Source organism: Zingiber officinale, chromosome 8A, assembly GCF_018446385.1.
Source record: "Zingiber officinale cultivar Zhangliang chromosome 8A, Zo_v1.1, whole genome shotgun sequence".
In the NCBI taxonomy this organism is placed as follows: domain Eukaryota; kingdom Viridiplantae; phylum Streptophyta; class Magnoliopsida; order Zingiberales; family Zingiberaceae; genus Zingiber; species Zingiber officinale.
The window spans coordinates 55,692,621-55,707,900 of record NC_056000.1 but is presented as its reverse complement, the minus strand read 5'-3'; the positions used below and the strand labels follow the sequence as shown (position 1 = coordinate 55,707,900).

The following is a 15,280-nucleotide window of genomic DNA, read 5'->3' as shown; positions in this document are numbered from 1 at the left end:
TTCTCAGTGTGTAGGAAAATTAATAAAAATCATTGCCCGTCTAGCGCTTCCATAATTAATGAGATATTTGTGGGGCAATTTTTAACTACACGATATATATTACGGAATTAATTTTATTTGACAGGCTGACAAAATGTTAGCTGCGGAGTAACTGTGGAGTAAGAGTGATTCGTACTGTCGAATGTAACAGTTTGCAAGAAATTTGTATAGGGTCAGATAGTAATATGGTCAAACTAATCAACTCATGATGGGATAGATTGATCCATCAAAAATCCATTATGAGGACGAGTAAGACGGACCGATTCATCATCCTAGTAGATTAGAAAATTCTTACGATTATATGGATCGACCCATAAGTCTGTCAAAAAAATAAATAAATATATATATATATATGTATAATTATTAAATTTTTAAATTTGAGTTGCGGTTTAGACAAATCAAGCCCACTAGTATATCAAAAAATTAAAAAATATATATAGAAAAAAATAAAATTTTTAAATTTAAGTTGCTGTTTAGGCGGGTCAAGTCCATAAACTTATCAAGGTTTTTATTTTTATTTTAAATTTTGAAAAAAAAAATCAATTTGCAGACCAATCCGAGTCTGCCATGGGCTAACCACACAGATCATGGGCCTAAACGGGTTGGCTTATTTGGACTTACTTTAAAATGGGATAATAAAATTTTAACACAAATTATTTAATCTATCGAATTTAAATAAATCTGGCGAATTTAATCTAAATGGATTAATCCGTCGAATTTAGATAGATCTGACGGACTTAATTTAAATGGGCGACTTTAGGATTAGTTTATTCAACGAACTAAATATTTACATTAAAAAAAATAAATAAATAAAATCATCTTTCATTTCCCATTGCTATAATATTAGTTCTTTAGGTAACAATCACTTCCATCACGCGTTTGAAAGTTATATTCGTTATATAATTTTTTAATAATGCATCTACAGAGTTAGGAAACGAATTACATCATCTTTCATCCCATATATTATCTTTAAAACTAAATATTTACTCTACGACAACGGTAAAAGCTGTAATTTTTCGATATAATAAAAAAGGAATGCGATGATAAAAGAGGGCTCCATCAGTGAGTTGAAGTAAAAAAAAAAATAGTTGATGGTAAAAGGTGAATATGTTCGTCTCAGTATTTTCATCAATTCATCTCAGAGTCAACACGGAGGAGGTAAATCACGGGCGGTTACTAGCCTTTGGAATAATGACTAACACATAAGGGAGGCATTTACCTTGACTTTACTAATATTCGAACCCCAGACTTCATTGATGACAACATCTTATGAGCAGACTCATCCGAATGGACAATTTCTAATAATGCATCTACAGAGTTAGGAAACGAATTACATCATCTTTCATCCCATATATTATCTTTAAAACTAAATATTTACTCTATGACAACTATAAAAGCTGTAATTTTTCGATATAAAAAAAGAGGGCTCCATCAGTGAGTTGAAGTAAAAAAAAAATAGTGAATGTAAAGGTCAAAGTCGAGTAATTAAAGGCTTAGGCTTGGGAAACAAATTAGTTGAGCCAAGCAACACGTCATTTGGCCGGTCAGGTATGACCATCCGATCGGTCCAAATCGTGTCTGAACAATTGCTTGGGAAAAGTCCACGATTAGGGGCCCATAGCCGAGCAGCAATTCTACTGGACTGATGCCCTCGAAAGGAAGACATGATCGGTCGGACGAAGAGTAGCCCTCCAACAACAACACAGTCGAACAGAAAGTGGGACAATAGCTCAAGGCAGTACACCCGGAGGAGGACTATCCGGTCGAGAAGTGGTTGGTCGGTCACATATGACCGTGCTGACTATCTTATCATATCCTTTTGGGAGTTTACGCCGCTGACAGCAGAGCATATACAGTAGGCAAATCGTACTTTAGAAGCTTCCAGGCTGTAACATCAGAGAGTTGCATGGCTGCCTAAGAAATGATGTCAGGGATACTTTTGGACTTGTCTTTTCCTAGGACCCTTAGAAAAATGTGTTTACGCCTTGAGATGTGTGCATGAGTACTACAGCGACCCTATAAAAGGGAGTTCCCATCTACAGACAAAGGTATACGCAACTTCATTTTCTACATGCTCTTACTACATTTCTCCATTTTTTCTACTCGCCGGAACTGACTTGAGAGTCGGAGGGCCATCGGCGGGAGCCCTTCCCGGCCCGACACTAACGACTTTGTGTTGCAGGCTTGCGTGGAGTCTTCATTTCGTCAACTTTCCAACCACATCCCTAGTTTGTCGTCATCTCCGTTTTCAGACAGGATCACATTTACGGTCGTATGTGGGAAGTTTTACCTAAATCCAAAGGTGAATATTAGGGCTGCAAACAAATCGAGCCGGCTTGCGAGCTTTTTGAGCCGACTCGAAAAATATTCGATTTGTATTCGAATTTATTGAATTCAAGCCGAACTCGAACATGTTCAAACTTTTTTTCGAGCCGAACTCGAGCCCAAATTATATTGTTCGATAGTTTGCGAGCCTTAATATTTTATTAATATAAGTTAAATATATATTAAATAAATAAATTTCAAGCCTTTTGAGCACCTATTTTCGAGCAATAATTCGAATAGTTCGCGAATATGTTTGAATCTTTCGAGCCGAACTCGAACTCGAGCCCTAATTCGAACCGAACTCGAGCCCTAATTTAAACCAAGCTCGAACAAGAATATACCTATTTTGAGCCTTAAATTTTTCAACATATTCAGTTCGATTCGATTCGTTTGCACCCCTAGTGAAGATGGAGGACACTGGACGACCTACTATAGTAACACTAACGCAAAAGGACTTGGAGTTATTGATACAAACCCGAGCGACGAAGATGATGGAGCAGCAATAGATAGCGGTTAGCGGCCAAGTGGACAACCCCACCGCGTCAAGAACAGGTCAACACCCTAAACCTAGAGCCGAAGCGGAAGATAAAGTCGGTCAGAAGCAAAGTAACAAGTCAACCGGTGTCTCCCGAGACACACCAAATGCGCCATCCCTTACCGCGGAGCGAAAGGGTAAAGCACCTCGGCTCGATACCTCTCTCGAGCCTATTAACCGACAGTTCTCCCAGGAGATCCTCGACGACCAGCTACCACGCCATTATATAACTTTGACAATCAGGGAATACACGGGGGCAACCGACCTCGAAGATCATTTAATCAAATTTGATAATGTTGTCACGCTCCACCAATATACCGATGGGGTTACATGTCAGGTGTTCCTCACCACACTCTCTAGGTCAGCTTAGAGGTAGTTCAAGAGGTTGCCAATCGGATCTATCTGTAGCTTCAAAGATTTCCAATCAGAGTTCTTACAATACTTTGCCAGCAGTCGCTGTCATCAGAAGACAAATGTCAACCAATTTGCGGTCAAGCAATGGACCAAGGAAGCATTGAGGGTCTATATCAAAAGATTTAAGCAAGTGGTCATGGAAGTTCCATTAGCCACACCGGAGATCTTGATAAGTTCCTTCTCCTAAGGACTTGTAGAGGGCGAGTTTCGGTCACTCATCCTGAATCCTCCTAGAGTCTTCGATCACCTGCTGGGGCGAGATACCGAGTACATCAATGTTGAAGAAACCTAGGTGACTCAGAGGAAGGAAGTGAACCTCGGGCCAGCTGGTGTCATGGATGGCCGATCGGCCCATACACATCAACCACCAAAGGGGCCCCGAGCGGGAACAGTGTTGCAGCACCATGAGCCCCGAGCCCATGTCGTCCAACATGTGGGAGGCCGAGCGGGGGAGGCCCACCCAGCCTCGACCGTGGACCTCACTCTTCTGCTAGTATCATCGGACAACAGCGCACAATACAGAGACTACTACAGTTTCAAAGTCGAAGCCCCACCGAGAGATTTCATCGAGATTCCGCCACCAATCCCCCTCGCCTGATAGACACCATCACCAACGAGTGGAATGCCAATGCGAAGAAAGGAGGTCGATGACTGAAAAGCACCGACAATCGCATCGGCATGGAGACTATCAAAGGCCTGCCCGAATGTTTGCCAAATGGGAACGCCCTGTTAGAGTAATCCCAATGGTCCATGTGATCATGTATTTTGGTGTTTAAGCAAAGGGTTTATAAGTTAGGTTCACCCTTGTATTTGATATGCGTATATGAGTATGCAGGTTTGCAGGATACACACATGACTCAGTTTGATGGCTTCAGGTCCGGTGAAGGATGGAGCATCCGAGGAACCGTGGACAAGGCAACAAGGACAAGGGCTGAGGAAAGTAACTTTGAGGTATACGCGAATGATGACATTAGGGACGAGTCACGGGCTTGAATGCATCTAAGGGACAAGAGCCAAAAGAAGTAGACTTGAAGGCAAGAGGTCAAAGTTTCAACTAAGAGTCAAATGAGTCGTAAGGGTGAGGGTCCGAGTGTTGAGAGACTGTACTTGGGGTACTGGTCAACTGATGAAAATAACAGTCGATTGGTATAGTCGACTAATCAATCAACTGGGAGAGAACAGAATGCTTCTGTTCGCTCGGCTAGTGTGGAGCAGTCGACTGGTACTTTCACCAGTCGACTGGTATCCCACCGTTGGGTTGTAACGATCGAATATTCACAGAGGGCCAATGGACTGATGGTTTTGGTAGTCGACTGGTAGGCAGAGTTTTTCAAACCGTGGCCTATATAACCAAGGCATTGGTGTTGGTTAAAGCTGGCGAAATTAGTGGTGGTTAACTCTAATTGGTAGTCAATAAGTGCTCAAAGAGTTTCTTGTAATCCAAGAAGTCTTGGTGAGTGTTGTGGTGAGGTTTCTCCATCCACAAGGAGGCTTGAGCTAGTCGGAGTTTGCTAGGGACTAATCCACCGACTGATTGAGAGATCATCCACCTTACAAATAGCCGTGGAGTAGGAGCAAGTTATCTTCGAACCACGTTACATTGATGTGTATTGGTTTGCATTTCTCTTCTTGTCTTTAGTTGAGCTTTCATATTTGTATTTAGTATTAGATTTTCACTGTGTAACTAACAAATATATAGGAAGCAAATTATTGGGGGCGACGTCTATCCAACCCCCCTTCTAACCGGTCATACAAGATCCCCAACACGTCCGTCGGCTCGTGAGGAAGAAAACTATAACAATGTCGCTCGAGGCGACATTGGGATGATTGTAGGAGGACAGACCAGCGGTAACTCTAGCCGGGCTCGGAAATCACACGCTCGGTGGTTAGAAATTAACATCGTTGGATGCAACAAGGTAGCGGCAGAAGGACCAAAGATCAATTTTGATCCTCAAGACTTGGAGGGAGTAGAGGTCCCGCACGACGACGCCCTGATCATCAAACCAGTAATCACTAATTACAATATTCACCGTAATTTTGTAGATACAGACAGTTCAGTACATATCATTTTCAAGAAAGTTTTCGATCAACTACAATTGATGGAAATGAGCGGCAGCCTATGACGACTCCCTTATATGGCTTCACGGACAACTAAGTATTGTCGATCGGCCAGGTTTGGCTGGCCATATCGAGCCGCTCAAAAGGACGAGGACGACAAACTTTATCATGGTGGATGCTCCGTTTGCCTACAATGTTATTTTGGGCCAACCAACGTTGAACGAGTTTTGAAAGGTCGTGTCCACATTCAGCCAGAAAATAAAGTTCCCTTTGGATAACTTGGTCAAAGAAGTCAAGGTCGACCAATTGGCTACTCGGCAGTGCTATGTCGAGATAGTAAAAGCCGAGTCACGGGTCATGCGGAAGGCTCCATGGCTCAAGGTAAACGTAATTCTAGAAGAACCTTCTATCCTGGTCTATGATGAGAAAAATAAGTCCAGGTGCACCCCAGTCGGTCCGAAGCCACAACTTTCATTGTAGCCGACTTGGGTGCGGAGCCGAAGAAAGAGCTCATTGCCTGTCTAAGGTAGAATCACTATGTGTTATCATGGGCGACGCATGAGCTCCCGGGCATCTCACTGATCAACTCACAGCATGAGCTGCATGTCCCGCCGGACGCAAGGCCGGTGAAACAAAAGAAAAGATACTTCAGCTCGGAGCAAAATCAAATAATCTGAGCGAAAGTAGAAAAGATGTTGGAGGTTGACCACATACGCGAAGTACAATTTCTAAGATGGTCGGCTAATGTGGTGTTAATGTCCAAGCCAGACAATAAATGGTGGGTCTGCATTTACTTTCAAGACTTGAACAAGGTTTGCCCAAAGGATTATTACCTGCTGTCATGTATTAATCAGATGGTGGACTTGATAGTAAGTTGCGAACTGATCTGCATGTTGGATGAATATCATGGCTACCACCAAGTCCCACTCGCCAGAGAAAATCAGGAGAAGGTCAGTTTTATCACGGCCGACAGGACCTTCTATTACAATGTGATGTCATTCGGCTTAAAAAACATAGGAGCCACCTACCAGAAGTTGATGAATAAGGTGTTCTGAGGGTAGATCGCCCGGAACATGGAGGTATACGTCGATGATATTTTGATAAAATCCCCCCAAGCCACTGATCTCTATGTAGATATCGAGGAGACCTGTTGAACGCTGAGGAGGTATGGAATCAAGCTTAATCCAAACAAGTACCTGTTAGGGGCAAGGAGAGGACGCTTCCTTGGTTACATCGTGACTGAGCGGGGGATCGAGGCGAATCTAAGCAAAGTGAAGGTGCTCCAAGACATGCCCCCTCCCCGCAACCTCAAGGAGGCTCAACGGCTGACCGGGCGGATCATAACATTATCAAGGTTTATCTCCAAATCATCTGATCAGAGACACTCGTTCTTCAAGGTTCTACGCCAAGTTACAAAATTTCAATGGGGCGTCGAGTGCGATAAAGCACTGGAGGAGCTCAAAATCCTTACATGTATTGGCAAAGTCCATTGTCAGCGAGCCGCTCTAGATATATTTGTTATCCACAAAGCAGGCAATCGGCTCAGCGTTGGTGCGACATAATGGCACTGAACAATAGCCGATGTACTTTTTGAGCTATATATTGAAAGATGTCGAATGTCACTACATCTGTCTCGAAAAGCTGGCTACGAGCTGGTCCTCACCACTCAAAAATTACGTCCATACTTATTGTCACACTGAAACACTCTAGGACGGGTTCTCCTCAACCCTGAAGTATCCGGTCGACTCATCAAGTGGACCACAGAGCTGAGCGAATTTGACATATAGTACCAGCCCAGATCAACAATCAAGGTGCAAGCCTTGGCCTATTTTGTAACAGAGGTCCAAAATGTCGAGCTGGAGGCAACATGGAAAATCCATGTGGATGGATCGTCCACCAGACAGGACAATGGCATGGGCATACTTCTGATATCACCATGTGTAGTTAGAATGTAGCTATCCATTTAGTTGGACTATAGGGCAATGAACAACGAGGCAAAGTATGAAGTGTTGATCGTCGGGTTGCAAGCAACTCGGCACATAGGAGCCACTCCAGTCCTTATCAATTTAGACTCTCAATTGGCAACATAGCAATTGTCGGAGACTTTTGAAATAAACAATGTCGGGCTAAGGTTATATACTGAGGCATTTAAAAAGTTGAAGGTCGGATTTCAAGAAGTAATTTTCTAAAAATCCCCCAAGCAGAGAATCAGTATGAGGACGAGCTGGCAAAATTAGTAAGTTCCTTAACCCCCATAGTATTGGATAGGCCAATCGATCAGGTATTACGGGTTGCTCATATCAAGAGGCTGACTAAAGGAGGGACTTCGAATGACTGAAGGACACCTTTGATTGAGTTCCTCTGGTCGGGCAATACGCAAGCCAACCGAGAGCAGGTTCATTTAATCAAGAAGAAGGCTGAGCGGTTCACACTAATTGGATATCACCTCTACAAAAGGGCCTTCTTGATGCCACTACTCAAGTGCGTCGGGGAGGAAGATATCTAGTACATCTTATAAGAAGTTCACCAAGACTCCTGTGGCAGTCATCTGGGCGGTTGTTCTTTGGCAAGAAAAATCCTACTAGTGGGATACTTCTGGCCTACCTTGTAAGCAAATGCCACACGGACTGTGTCCACCTACTTCTCTTATCAAAAGTACCAGAATATACTGCACCAACTGACTGAAGAATTGAAAGTATCCATCGTGTCATGTTCATTCGACTAGTAGGGCATGAACATTGTAGGACATTTCCCCATGGCAGCCGACCAGAGAAGATTTCTGCTTATAGTGGTGGACTATTTTTCCAAATGGGTAGAAATCGAACCTCTCGTCAAGATAACCAAGCAAATGGTTATTACGTTTTTATGGCAAAATATCATGTGTCGATTTAACGTCCCTTATAAACTAGTCTTTGACAATGGAAGACAGTTTTAGGGACAGAGGCTCGAAGAGTGGTGTGTCAGTTATGGTATTACACAAACTTTCACTTCAGTGGCTTACCCCCAAAGTAATGGCTAGGCAGAAATCACCAACAGAAAAATTCTGAGAGTGCTCAAGGCTCGGTTAGACCATATAGGAGGAAGCTGGGTGCACGAGTTGCCGAGTGTACTATAGTCTTATGACATGACTCCTCAAGAAGCCACTAGCATTACTTCATTCCACTTGGTGTACGGAGGAGAAACAGTGGTGCCAGTCAAGGTTGGCATAGAGTTCGATCGGGGATAGTTGTACGATGAAGATAATCCCGATTAGCGACTTATAGAGTTAGATCTGGTAGATGAAATAAGAGATAAAGTTGTTATTCGACTGATGGCGTATCGGTAGAGGATGAAGCAAAATTATAACAAATGAGTTATCCCCAGATCATTCTAGGTTAAGAATTTCGTCTAGAAAAGAGTAAAGTTGATTGACGATGAGACCAAGCTAGAAGCGCCATGGAGGAACCCTACAAGGTGATACAAAAGCTTAGCTCGAGGTTATCACTACAAGAAAATAGGGCTTCAGAGATGGATTTTTAAAATGGAATTGAAATCTGTTTTAGATTTTAGTAAATCAGAGACGGATTTGCAACAGAATTATCATTCCGTTTCACATAAATAAAATGTAATATACAAATAAAAAATTGAGACAGAATTTAAAATGAATTAGAAACAAATTTATAAATATAATTTTATAAACAAAAATAAAAACGGATTAAAAATGAAATCTGATAAGAAATTATATTTGTCCAACAAATCTGTTTTAAAAAAATTTTAACGAATAAAATTTCATTTTTAATTTATATAAATTAGAAAGGATTTTATTACATAATTATAAATTTATTTTATTTTAATAAAATAAAATTTGTTTTCTCAATCCCTAATCTTCTCTTCCTCGTTTGACACCCGCCGCATCCACACAGCGTTACTTGTTAGACCCTGCAGCGCAAAACCCCAATCTGTCGACAGGGCAGTAGAGGCGCGATCTCGTCGTGCCCGCCACTGCCTCGCAGGGAAGTTACGAGGTCACGAGCGTATTGGACGGTGGTGCGACAGATCCGACGATGGGGGAGGCGATCCTTTCGGATCTTTTCACCAATGTCCTAATCTGTGGCGGTCGTCGTCGGGATCACGTTCGCGCTCCTACAGTGGGTCCTGATCTCCAAGGTGCGATTATCGCCGGCGGAGGCTGACGCGGAGGGCACCGGCAAGAATGGGTACTCCGAATACTTGATCGACGAGGAGGAGGGGCTCAATGATCACAATGTGGTCGTCAAGTGTGCTGAGATCCAGAGAGACATTTCAAAAGGAGCTACTTCTTTCCTTTTCACTGAATACCAGTATGTTGGAATCTTTATGGCTATTTTTGCCATACTGATCTTCCTCTTCCTTGGCTCCGTCGAAGGCTTCAGCACAAAGAGCCAACCCTGCACTTACAGCAAGGACAAGACTTGCAAGCCATCCCTTGCCAATGCCATATTTAGCACATTGTCTTTCTTGGAGGTATCACCTCTGTGGTATCTCGATTCCTTGGCATGAAGATTGCGACATATACTAATGCCAGGACAACTCTTGAGGCAAGAAAGGGTGTCAGGAAGGCTTTCATCACTGCATTCCGATCAGTCGCTGTCATGGGCTTTTTGCTAGCTGCTAATGGACTTTTGGTTCTCTTTATTTCTATTAACTTATTCAAATTGTATTATGGTGATGACTGGGAAGGCCTTTTTGAGGCTAACACTGGCTATGGCCTTGGTGGGTCTTCCATGGCTCTCTTTGGTAGGGTTGGTGTGGTATCTATACCAAAGCTGCTAATGTTGGGGTTGATCTGGTTGGGAAGGTCGAGAGGAACATTCCCGAGGATGATCCAAGGAACCCAGCTGTTATTGCCGACAATGTCGATGACATTGCTGGAATGGGGTCAGACCTCTTTGGCTCTTATTTTGAATCTTCATGTGCAGCTCTAGTTGTTGCTTCAATATCTTCCTTTGGAATTAACCATGATTTGACAGCAATTGTGTGCCCTCGAACAAGCCACGATACTGATCTTTCAAGTTGCATTCCACTGAGTTAGGGTTTAAAGAGTTTCATCAAGATAGCTAGAGTTATTTTGCTCAAAATGCAGAAATTTGATGGAGACTACTATCCTGAGGTATTGGACTTTATCCATTTTCATCATCTTTGTTATTCCTCTCTTCAATATTTTGCTTGTTAAAGTGCGGACTTTTTAATGAGATGTTCATTGTCAATGTTAGTATTGGCTTTAGGCTCCTTTGGAACACCATTAAAGATTTTCTTGACCCAAAAACAACTTCAAAGATACATGTAAGTTTTCGAATATTGAAAGTGTCTCATTTTCTGGTATTTATTGCAATATATTTTGATTACTATATCACGAAGGTATCGGGAACAAAGTTCTAGAGTGCATTGCTTGAACTTATCAACTCTTTATACGATCATATCTTTCTCTTCATGATGCTACTAATATTTGTTCTTTTGCTGATTAAATTACATGCTCTTCAAATTTCAGCCAACTTCCAGATTTCTTGAGTGACTTATGCACTTGCTCTAGTAAAGGTGGATGTTTGAAGTTTAACAAAGGGCCATGGAATAATCCCAACATTATGGAGGTACAGTTATTCATATCTATATCAATTCATTTCTAAGGCCTTTCAGGAATATTTGTACTTGAAAAATATGTTGTTTACGGTGATACTACTCTACATGATTCATTATTTCATTCCATGTCATATTGTTTCTTTGGTGTTGAAGGAATCACTATTTTATCTTTGTAGAAAAAAGATTTGGGACGAGAAGTTTTTGAATGAATGCATAAAAGAAAGCAAGGTACCCAATTTATTGACAACAAATTGGTATTCGTAAAGAAAAGTTTATCGAGGAAGGTAGGAAAATTGAAGAAAAACTCAAGAAGATGGTTCGTAAGATGATTCAAGAGTTGAAGAATATAATCATTCATATCCAGAAGATTTGGTCCCCATGAGCGTTGTGATAGATGAAATACATATTAAATTATTGTACTTGGATTTAAAAATTTATCAGTATCTTACAATTTGATTATGGTGAAATTTATTTAGATGATGTGAATATTTATTATCTCAATATTAATTGTATTATACTTTTGGATTAGAAATTAGTTATTTTAAATATTTTTAATTTATTTGAAATGTGTGAGTGTTTCTTGTAAAGGTAATATGTAAATAAGAATATATAAATATAATATAATAAAAAAATTAGCTATTGATTTATAAACAGATTAAAATTATATTTGATATGTTATTTAAGACAGATTAATGACGGATTTAAAACAAAATTTAGAGACGGAATTTGTATTTGAAACTAAATTAATTTGGTCAATTTAAAAACAGATTTATAAACTGGTTTCTAATCTGTTTTTAAATTAGAGACAGAATATTTCCGTCTCTGAAATTAGCAACGGGGCTTTCAATAACGGATTTTAGAGACGGAATATTTCGTCTCAAATCTTCTTTAGAGATAGAAAATTAGCTTTCAGAGACAGATTTTTTCGTCTCTGAAGCCATGTTTTCTTGTAGATACTATCTGCAAAACGAAGATGAAAGAAAGCTCGACCTGCCATGGAGCGCAAATCATTTGCAACCCTATCAGGCAGGATAGTAAGTGCGTGGTAGAATTGATATAAATTGTAAAACCATTTATTCTATGAATGCAGGAAGATTTAAACAAAGATTTCCTAAGTGTCCCAGACTCACGAGTCGTTCAACCGTGTTATAAGCCAGCGAATCTCTCGCGCCAAGTGTCAAAGACTCACGAGTCATTCAACCGTGTTATAAGCGAGCGAAGCCCTCGCGCCAAGTGTCAAAGACTCACAACTCACTATGACAAGTTATAAGTGAGCATGCTCTCATACCTCAAGATTATTAGCTACAGGGTTCAGAACGAGTGTGTCCCAGACTCACGAGCTATTTGGCTGTGTTATAAGCAAGAATGCCCTCTCACCTAAGTGTCAAAGACTCTCAACCCGATTGGGTGAGTTATAAGCAAGCATACTCTTACGCCTCCAAAATATTTGCCACGGGGTTCAAACCAGGCGTGTCAAAGACTCACGAGCCACTCGGTCGTGTTATAAGCGAGCACGTTCTCGCGTCTCAAGATTATTAGCCATGGGGTTCAAACCAGGCGTGTCCCAGAATCATGAGTCACTCAGTCGTGCTAAAAGCGAGCATGCCTTCATACCTAAGTGTCAAAGACTTTTGATTGGATTGGGCGAGTCATAAGTGAGTACGCTCTTGCGCCTCAAGATTATTAGCCACGAGGTTCAGGTCGGGCTTGCCCTAGACTCAAAAGCCACTCGGCTGTGTTATAAGCAAAGTAAACTCTTGCACTTAAGTGCCAAATACTCATTAGGCGCTCGGCAGTGTTGTAAGTGAACTTAATTCTCACATCTCATCACTCTTGAATTGTTCGGCTCGGTATACATGGTAAAGGAAAAAAGAATTCTAAAGTGTCGAATGGGCATGCATTGATTGCTACTTAAAATGTAAAATACGACAACAAAATAATAATTAAAAATAGAGTTATTTGACAAATAATCTTATTAGAATTTTTAGGAATTTTTAGAAACTTTCTGGGATTTAATCGAAGTTCGTATGATGTATTTAGAGAGGATACATTTATGGGCACGAGAAAAACCTGTTTGGAATATCCCTTAAGTGGGAGTTGATTATAATTAATTAACCTAAGTTGGAATATAAAAACCTAACTTTGCTTTCTCCTATTCTTATTTTGCTCTTGTGCCCTAACCTCAATCCCCCTTCTTCACCCGCGCCGAACCCTGCTCGCGTCGCCGCCGCATCTCCTTCCTCTTCCTCCTCGTTCTTCTCGACACCGATCAACGCCTGAGCGTTGACAGCCGAACTTCTCTTCCTCTTCCCCGAGCTCACGCTGACCCCTCCCCTTCTTAATCCAGCGCCGGCGACACTCGAGCCACCGCCGGTCGAGCTCCTTCTTCCTTTTTCTTGTGGACACCAGAAGCTTGTCGCCACGCGTGCCCTAGCATTGAGCCTTCTCCGAGCATCTCCGCCTGAAGCCGCCATCTGGATCAGTGGCCCTTGCGAACAACCAACCCTAGCGAGCTCCTCTCGGTTGTCAAGCCGCCGATTACTGCCAAGCCTTCTACCATCACCGAAGAGCTACCACCACTGGAGATCAGGGCTCCATCAGGCTATCCCTTCGGGCAACAAGGTCCAATGAATCAATCAGGAAACATCTAAGGTTCAGGTGAGTTGAAATTGATGAAAATTAGCCTAACCTAATATGAGTTGGAATGCTTTATCTAGTGTGGTTATGATTCTTTATGGATGGGAGATTTATTGGTGATGAATTAGTGTGTTAGTTGGGTTATCAAATGGGTAGGATGGTTGGCAATTGATTTGATTTATTTTTGTATGTCTGATTAGGAGGGACAGAGATGTTATTTTATTGACAGTGGTTTCCTTCGGTTGTGAAGTATTAGTTGAAACTTTATACCTCGATGAGTTCTCAAATTGATTTGTATTTATATAAGATTTGATTAGCGTTGATTAGTGGATGACGTTGTTAGATGGATTAGGGATGAGATTCGATTTTATTTTCGGTTGAGGTTTGGTTCGTTTGTGATTGATTGATCTAGAGGAATACATAATAGCATTGGGAATATTATATTAATATTGTGATTAGTAGTGATGGGTTGGATTCGTACGGTTTCTTGTTGGCAGAATTGAATAGATTGTAATTAAGGGTTCATGGATAAGAGTTGTGGAAGTTAATCATTAATTGAGGATAATTAATGATCGGTTTGAATAGGGTTTTTCCTGAGGGTTTGGATCTTTGGGTTTAGCCACTTATTGCTTATCTGTTAGCTAAATTGTATAATATATAATTTGCAGGACTCTGATTCGAGACGAGCGTCTCAACGTCAGATTTGGTTTGATACGATCTTCTTTTGAGGCGGGTACTTCTTACTTTGTCTCTTTAGTTCTTTGAACTTGGTACATGAGCTATTTTTGGATAAGGACCGTTTTACCTTGACTCGACTCTTATTTTCTTGCGCTTGATACTTTCACTCAAACCTTTGAGTTATTCGTTTCTATATCCATACAGTCTCTTGTTGTCATCTATGATATTTAGTAGATACTGGATACCATGTTTGCATGTTTTGATTGTTGTTTAGTTCCATTCTGTGTTGAGCATTCTGGCTTCATGTAGCATACCTGATTCTTGTTTATATATATATATATATATATATATATATATATATATATATATATATATATATATGATGACTGTTGCATTTGGTGTTGTTAGAGTGTATACTGAAAGCCTAAACTTTTGTAAACATTTATTTTGAATAAAGAATCACATTTGGTCAAATTATCTACATTTGTTTGTAGTTGTTCAAATAATTTATATTGTAGAAAACATAGTATGTGGTGTCACATACTGAAGATGATGTTATCAATACCTTATAAATTATAAACAGTAGCTCACGACCAAAATGGAAAGAAACAAACCATTGGAAGGTCGTAGTGTAATTAGGAATTAGTTTATCTTAACTGTATAATTACACTAGTACACTTAGAGTGTATTGAGTAGGACCATTAGAGGTTATTTCTTTTATACTGACTTTATAAAGGAATAAAAACCTCAGTTATTATAGAAGTGTGTGCTCTTAATCCTAATATAATAACAAGCACATATATTTGATATTTATTTCTTTAATTTATCAATGGGTGAGATTTAGTTCGATAAATCAATAAGCCCGATAAGTTGGGAAATGATATCACTTATAGTGTGTGTTGTTGATTATAGAAGGAAACTGTGTCCTAGTGATCTAGGTTGATAATGTCCCCAAGAAGAGCTCATAAGGATTGTCATGTTAAACCCTGCAGGTGGACT

The 15,280-nt window shown here is 40.6% G+C and overlaps 1 long non-coding RNA gene across 3 annotated transcripts; it reads left to right on the top strand.

The window, feature by feature from the left end:
* The first annotated feature begins 9,238 nt into the window (after positions 1-9,238).
* Positions 9,239-11,425, top strand: LOC122009134. 3 transcript variants are annotated; one of them, XR_006119473.1, is made up of 5 exons: positions 9,239-10,014; positions 10,131-10,499; positions 10,603-10,672; positions 10,878-10,977; positions 11,143-11,425. It is a non-coding gene; the product is annotated as an uncharacterized LOC122009134 (long non-coding RNA). The 3 variants fall into 3 exon arrangements; XR_006119472.1 differs by having other exon boundaries at positions 9,239-10,267; positions 10,360-10,499; XR_006119471.1 differs by having other exon boundaries at positions 9,239-10,499.
* Positions 11,426-15,280: the final 3,855 nt, after the last annotated feature.